Source organism: Myxine glutinosa, chromosome 4, assembly GCF_964187855.1.
Source record: "Myxine glutinosa chromosome 4, kmMyxGlut1.1, whole genome shotgun sequence".
Classification (NCBI taxonomy): domain Eukaryota; kingdom Metazoa; phylum Chordata; class Myxini; order Myxiniformes; family Myxinidae; genus Myxine; species Myxine glutinosa.
The window spans coordinates 103,315,580-103,322,463 of NC_136264.1; the positions used below are offsets into that span (position 1 = coordinate 103,315,580).

A 6,884-nucleotide genomic window follows, 5' to 3' on the forward strand; every position below is an offset into this window, starting at 1 on the left:
CTGGCCCCGCCTCACACGGTTGAGTCCGGGCCTTGCCGGGCAAGGCGACCGGCCCGGTTCGAGGGCAGGTAGGAGGGACCGCAGCGGCGCCCCCTTGTGGTGGCGGCGTTCCGCCCGGGCAAGGTTGGCCCATCGCGCTTGGGAGCGAAAGGCGCTTTAAACCGCTTGGCGCTTTAAACCTCGGCCCAACCAAACCTCCTCCCCCGAACCGAATGCCGGACGGACTCAACCTGCAGGCGACCAAACCACCCGAAGTCATTGCTCAAGCCATCTTGTCCGTGGTCTCGAGCGAAGTTGCCCACCTACCTTGTGGAGCGGGGTAGCTTCAGGATCGGAGACGGCCAGTGAAAATTAAAGGGGGATTAACCCCCCCCCCCCAAGCCCCCCCCCCCCCCCCCCGCTAAGGGGAGTGCCGTACTCCGTTTCCGTAACAATATATATATGTATGTATATATATATATATTTTTTTTTGTAACGCACGCGGAGCTCTAACGCGTCTCATAACATTCCGGCGTGACGTAGTAGGGCTCGCACGTGCTCCGTCGTAACCTATTTGAGCACGTCCGTGGTCCGGACGTAAACCCTGCTGCTGGCACGTGCGTGGTGTGCAACGTACGACTACTGTCCGCATTTACACGACTCCCGAGGTGAGGCGCACTTGCACTACCACAACGAAGAGTAAATCGGCCACGTACACAGCAATGTAAAAACACGGGACAGTACTCGGCTTTGTCCCTTTGTGACTCCCTCCGCGGTCTTTTTGAAAAGCCCAAAAGTTTATACTTTAAGCACCAGCATCGTGAGGTTTCCGAGTAGCAACTACCTCTGGCTTATGTTTCCATGAACGATCGTTAGTTATCACCGAATCAGGGTTATCTGGTGATGTTAAACGTCGACGAGACGCGACCGCCGTTGCTATAGCGACGCGGCCTGCCAGCCGCTGTGCCTGCGGCCTTTGTTGGAACCTCAGGTTTAAACCGCACAAACTCCCCAAACACCTGAAATAATCGAACATTACTTCATCAAACGTCCACTTTCAGTCGATTAATAAGCTCGTACTGTATTATCATATACGGTACACATATAACATAAACAGAGTTTACTTTACATAATTATTCAATGTGTTGCGAGCAGGAGTCGCGACCGCTAATGGTCGACTGGCAATTGAAAGGTTCACAGAGTTCGCTCGAATAGATGATGATCAATCGATATTATGGTAATCACCATTTCACAGTAAAACCTGCACTAACTATACCTTTGCGGTCACCTCGTTTCGGAGCCACCGCTTGCTTTCTCGGCGGGAAAAGAGCCCAACCTACTTAACACCTGTGTGCAGCACCTGCCTCCAATGCTCATAATTAATGTTTGCAATAATAAATAATAAAGTGGTAAACATTTGCGACCGAAACTTTTGGAATCTTCTTCTTCTCTTTCCTTTATAAAGGGGTGAGGTCCAATAGCACCGATCTTATGCCTTTTCTGGGCAGCAACACTCCTCCACTTCACTCTGTCCCCAGACAACTCATTTATAGTATAGAAGAAAAGAAGAACCACCTTTGGAGGCCATTTTTCTCCAAAGGGCAGGGTTTGCACTTTTTTGGGGCATCTTGGTCCCCTTTTTAAAGCAATGTTTTATGGCCGGATGCCCTTCCTGCCGCCAACCCTGTTAGTCGCCCTTTGCGACAAACAGCACCCTAACCGCTAACCAGTGACCTTGTACTCAATTTGCCGACCTCAGAAGGATGACAGGCTGAGTCAACCCCCCTGGCGTTAATTCAGCGATCAACCGGGATTCAAATCCAGGATCCCAAGCCGGCACCCTAACCACTAAGCAAACCCAGGATCCTAGGATCCCAAGCCAGCACCCTAACCGATAAGCAAACCCAGGATCCTCGGATCCCAAGCCGGCACCCTAACCGCTAAGCAAACCCAGGATCCTAGGATCCCAAGTCGGCACCATAACCGCTAAGCAAACCCAGGATCCCAAGCCTGCACCCTAACCAAGAAGCAAACCCAGGATCCTTGGATCCCAAGCCTGCACCGTAACCGCTAAGCAAACCCAGGATCCTAGGATCCCAAGCCGGCACCCGAACCGCGAAGCAACCCAGGATCCTCGGATCCCAAGCCGGCACACTAACGGCTAAGCGAACCCAGGATCCTCGGATCCCAAACCGGCACCCTAACCGCAAGCAAACCCAGGATCCCAAGCCTGCACCCTAACCGCTAAGCAAACCTAGGATCCCAAGCCGGCACCCTAACTGCTAAGCAAACCCAGGATCCTAGGATCCCAAGCCGGCACCCTAACCGCTAAGCAAACCCAGGATCGTAGGATCCCAAGCCGGTACCCTAACCGCTAAGCAAACCCAGGATCCAAGGATCCCAAGCCAGCACCCAAACCGCGAAGCAAACCCAGGATCCTAGGATCCCAACCCGGCACCCTAACCGCTAAGCAAACCCAGGATCCTAGGATCCCAAGCCGGCACCCTAACCGCTAAGCAAACCCAGGATCCAAGGATCCCAAGCCAGCACCCAAACCGCAAAGCAAACCCAGGATCCTAGGATCCCAACCCGGCACCCTAACCGCTAAGCAAACCCAGGATCCTAGGATCCCAAGCCGGCACCCTAACCGCTAAGCAAACCCAGGATCCTAGGATCCCCAAGCCAGCACCCTAACCGCTAAGCAAACCCAGGATCCTAAGGCTGCACCTTAACCGCTAAGCAAACCCAGGATCCCAAGCCTGCACCCTAACCGCTAAGCAAACCAAGGATCCTAGGATCCCCAAGCCAGCACCTGAACCGCTAAGCAAACCCAGGATCCTCGGATCCCAAGCCGGCACCCTAACCGCTAAGCAAACCCAGGATCCTAGGATCCCCAAGCCAGCACCTGAACCGCTAAGCAAACCCAGGATCCTCGGATCTCAAGCCTGCACCCTAACCGCTAAGCAAACCCAGGATCCTCGGATCCCCAGCCAGCACCCTAACCGCTAAGCAAACCCAGGATCCTAGGATCCCAAGCCGGCACCCTAACCGCGAAGCAAACTCAGGATCCTAGGATCCCAAGCCGGCACCCTAACCGCTAAGTAAACCCAGGATCCTAAGATCCCAAGCCGGCACCCTAACCGCTAAGCCAACACCAGGCTATAGTATATTCATTTATAAATCACGATGTACTCCAGTGAAGTTTTAAATTGATTTTATTTTCATAGTTTTATATATCAAGTTTGTTATTAGTGATCCTTAATGTCACCTTGCATTTGGCCACAGGTGACTGACTATCTCTTGGAAAAGTCCTCATGACAGCACCAACACCTAACAACTCCTTGCCTGCCAACACTCTTGACTCTCCTTCACACGACCTTCATCAAGAGAAACCTGCACGTCCCCTTTCAGCCAAGGGACGCACAAGGCCATGCCCTCCAGGGCCCTCAACCATCTCGATGGACCAAGTCTCCCCAACGACGCCCATTAAAAGTCATACATGTCGAACGCAGACAAAGACGCTTTCCGAGACCAAAAGGCCTCCGACACCGATAGCAAGCCGTCTCAAGACACCTGGTTATGGAAATATTGAGAAATCGACTTCAGCCAAGACCAGCAATAGATGCACACCACCGATGAAGCACTACCGTGTCTTGCCACCCATTCGTAATTCCCTCACATCGATCGAGGAGACTCCATGGCAGAACGTACACCTTCAAGGATCGAAAGTGAAAAACACCAGTGGAGGCAATAACTGAAACGCCACAGGATTGTTGGTTAAAAGCGGGAAGCGAACCATGAACCCCTTCAATAAACGTCGGGCGAGCAAAGAGACGGATATTTCAGGGCAGTTGATCTGCTCCATACCATGGAGCTGGCTGGGTTGTGTTTGGGAAGGCTTAAAAAGGGTCAAGGTGCCCCTAGCACATTCACAGATTTTGGATATCTTGGGAAACGTCGACAAACAGTGAACTTCACAACCAGCCAACTTTTCCTTCCTGGGAACAAAGAAGGAACGAGCAGCAAAAGTTCCACTTAGAAAGCAGAACAGGGCCAGCTGTTTTCCATCCGAACATTCAGCTGAGAATACTTCATTCTAATATTGTTAATGACGAGGTTAATACTTTTAAATACCTCGTGTCATATGGAGTTTTTGTAAACAGCCTGTATACCTATGTTGCGTACACGCTCGAGCAAATTCAGGTAAGCTAACCTGTTAGATTTTGTTCCACTGGAGTTGTTAGTGTTACAGACACTTTATGCACCTGTCGTAGTTACTATAATTACTATTTTATTGGCCTTTTGAAAAACGTACTTGTTTTTTGTTAAAGACATTGAAATACTTTTCATCTGAACATGTGATAGTTACATTGAATAGCTTCACGTACAATCAGAAAGTTGTATCAAAAAATACATTAAAAATGTAACAATGCACATTAAACACTAAATATTTTCAATAAAAATTCCTGTTTACACATTAGTTTCATTTTAAGATGTCATTAACTACAACAGGTGAGTAATAAAACAAAGAATTGGTAAAATATTTCCATAATCAAGGGTTGTTCCTACACAGTGCAAGTGTGTTGAATACCACTGGATACAGTGCAAGAAATCTTATTTATAAAGACAGATATTGGCATTTAGACGACCATTGACCCAAAACGAAGGTGCTTTAACATCAAGCCGATAATAGCGTGGCAGTTCCTTGGTTCTATCCTACATTATGCCATTGTGATGTGGGTTCCGATTTACACACCAATTTCATCAACAACTGCAGAATTATTCTCAAGTTAACAATTCACTAACTTTTGTACCAATCATGGTGTATGCAGTAAGGTAAGGCTTTAATAAACCGAAAATACCCAGGCACCACCAAACTATTATTTTATCTATATATAATGGAGCAAGTGTATGTATGTATCTTCTACCCCTCCGAGAGGAGTTAACCGAAGCAGCTGAAACTTTCAGGGATTAATGACGGCTGCCTGAAGTTGTGTTTATGCAAGTTTTGAATTTATTTTTTGGATTTTTGAAATAGAGATATATATGTATGTATATATACATATATATATATATATATATATATATATAAAATATATATACATATTATAAAATGTGAAGTCCGTGGCCGATGAACACCATCCTTGGACGAATAGTCGGGATCTTTAATTCCGAGGCGAACTCCGAATAATGGCAGTTGCTTTTGGTGCGCGTGGGAATGATCCTGTGGCAAGATGGCGGACGCAAATCTCGCTCGGCCGCTTGCGATTGGCCGGCAACTGCCAATCTATATATATATATATCTATGGCGACGACATCCTCGCCCAGGTAGTTGCAGATTTAGTCGTGAGCCTGACAAAATTCAGCCTTCAACTCGACGAGACCACCGACGTTTCGAATTTGAGCCAGCTCATCTTATTTGTGCGTTATGTCAAAGGAGACGAGATCAAGGAAGACTTTCTGTTCTGCAAGCCTCTCACAACAACGACGAAGGCAGCTGATGTGAAGAAGCTTGAGGACGACTTCTTCAGAAGCAACGGTCTCTCGTGGAACATGGTGTCTGCAGTTTGCTCGGATGAAGCTCCAGCCATGCTGGGATGCAACTCCGGTCTTGGAGGGATGGTGAAGGCCGATGCACCACACATCATCGTCACGCACTGCGTCCTGCACAGACACGCGCTGGCATCAAAAATCCTGCCTCCAAAACTGGCCAATGTTCTGAAAATCATCGTTGAAACTGTGAATTACATGTGAAGCCGTGCTCTGAATCATCGCATCTTCAAAGAGCTGTGCAATGAAATCGGCTCTGAATTTGAGGTCCTTCTCTACCACTCTAATGTTCGATGGTTATCACGAGGGAAGGTAGTGAGCCGTGTTTTTGCCTTGCGTGTAGAATTAGCCCTGTTTTTGCAAGAACACCAGCATTGCCATGCAACGCACTTCCAAGAGTCAGAGTTCATCCTCGCCTTGGCGTACTTGGCTGACATCTTCGACGCACTCAATCATCTCAATTGCCAGATGCAGGGCGGTGGAGTGAATGTCATCGAATCTGAAGAAAAGCTGAGCGCTTTCCGAAAGAAGTTACCGTTGTGGAGGTGGCGAACAGAGAACGACAACTTCGCGAATTTTTCGCTACTGGACGAGTGCGTGAGCGGGATCGAAGATGAGTCTGAAGTTGGAGGCACTGCTGTACCGGGGGAGCTGAAGCAAGCGATTGCCACGCACTTGGATGAGCTGGGAAAGTCATTCGACGGCTACTTCCCCCGACCAAAAGCAATACCCAGCATGGGTGCGGCAGCCGTTTACTTTTGACGTTGCAACGGCAGATGTCAACGACCAATACCTCGACGACCTCATCGAACTTCAGCAGAGCCAAAGTCAACAACAACTCTTCGGCACAACAACGCTCTCAACGTTTTGGTGCCGCCAAATGGAAGGGTATCCTCACATCGCTAAAATTGCCCTTGAGATCCTCACGCCGTTCGTTACAACGTATCTCTGCGAGCATGCGTTTTCGAAACTGGTGGACATTAAAACAAAAAAAAGGAGCAGGCTTACATGCGAAAATGATTTGAGGGTGGCCCTTGCCAAAACAAAACCACGCATTTCCCAGATCGCCTCCCGAAAAGAAGAACAGAAAACGCATTAAGATGCAATTCTTCTTAATTTTTTGGGTCAAATTTGAGGGGTTCCGCGAGTGTTCGGTGGGTTTCGTTCGGGTTCGGTGCCTTTAAAAAGGCTAAGAACCACTGCTTTAGATGAAACCTCACTTTTCCTTTAAAATTCCCAATGCAGTCAAACCTGTCCGGGAACAGCCTTTTCAAATCATCCACGGAACTCACCTTGTCGGGCTGTTCATTGTGGCGCATTGGTTTCGGAATCATTGATGCTGGAGGTGTAGCCTT

The 6,884-nt window shown here is 48.5% G+C and overlaps 1 long non-coding RNA gene across 1 annotated transcript; it reads left to right on the plus strand.

Moving 5' to 3' along the window:
- Positions 1–534: 534 nt before the first annotated feature.
- On the plus strand, positions 535–4,454 carry LOC144891552 (uncharacterized). Its single transcript, XR_013622986.1, has 2 exons — positions 535–647; positions 3,265–4,454. It is a non-coding gene; the product is annotated as an uncharacterized LOC144891552 (long non-coding RNA).
- The last annotated feature ends 2,430 nt before the right edge of the window (positions 4,455–6,884 follow it).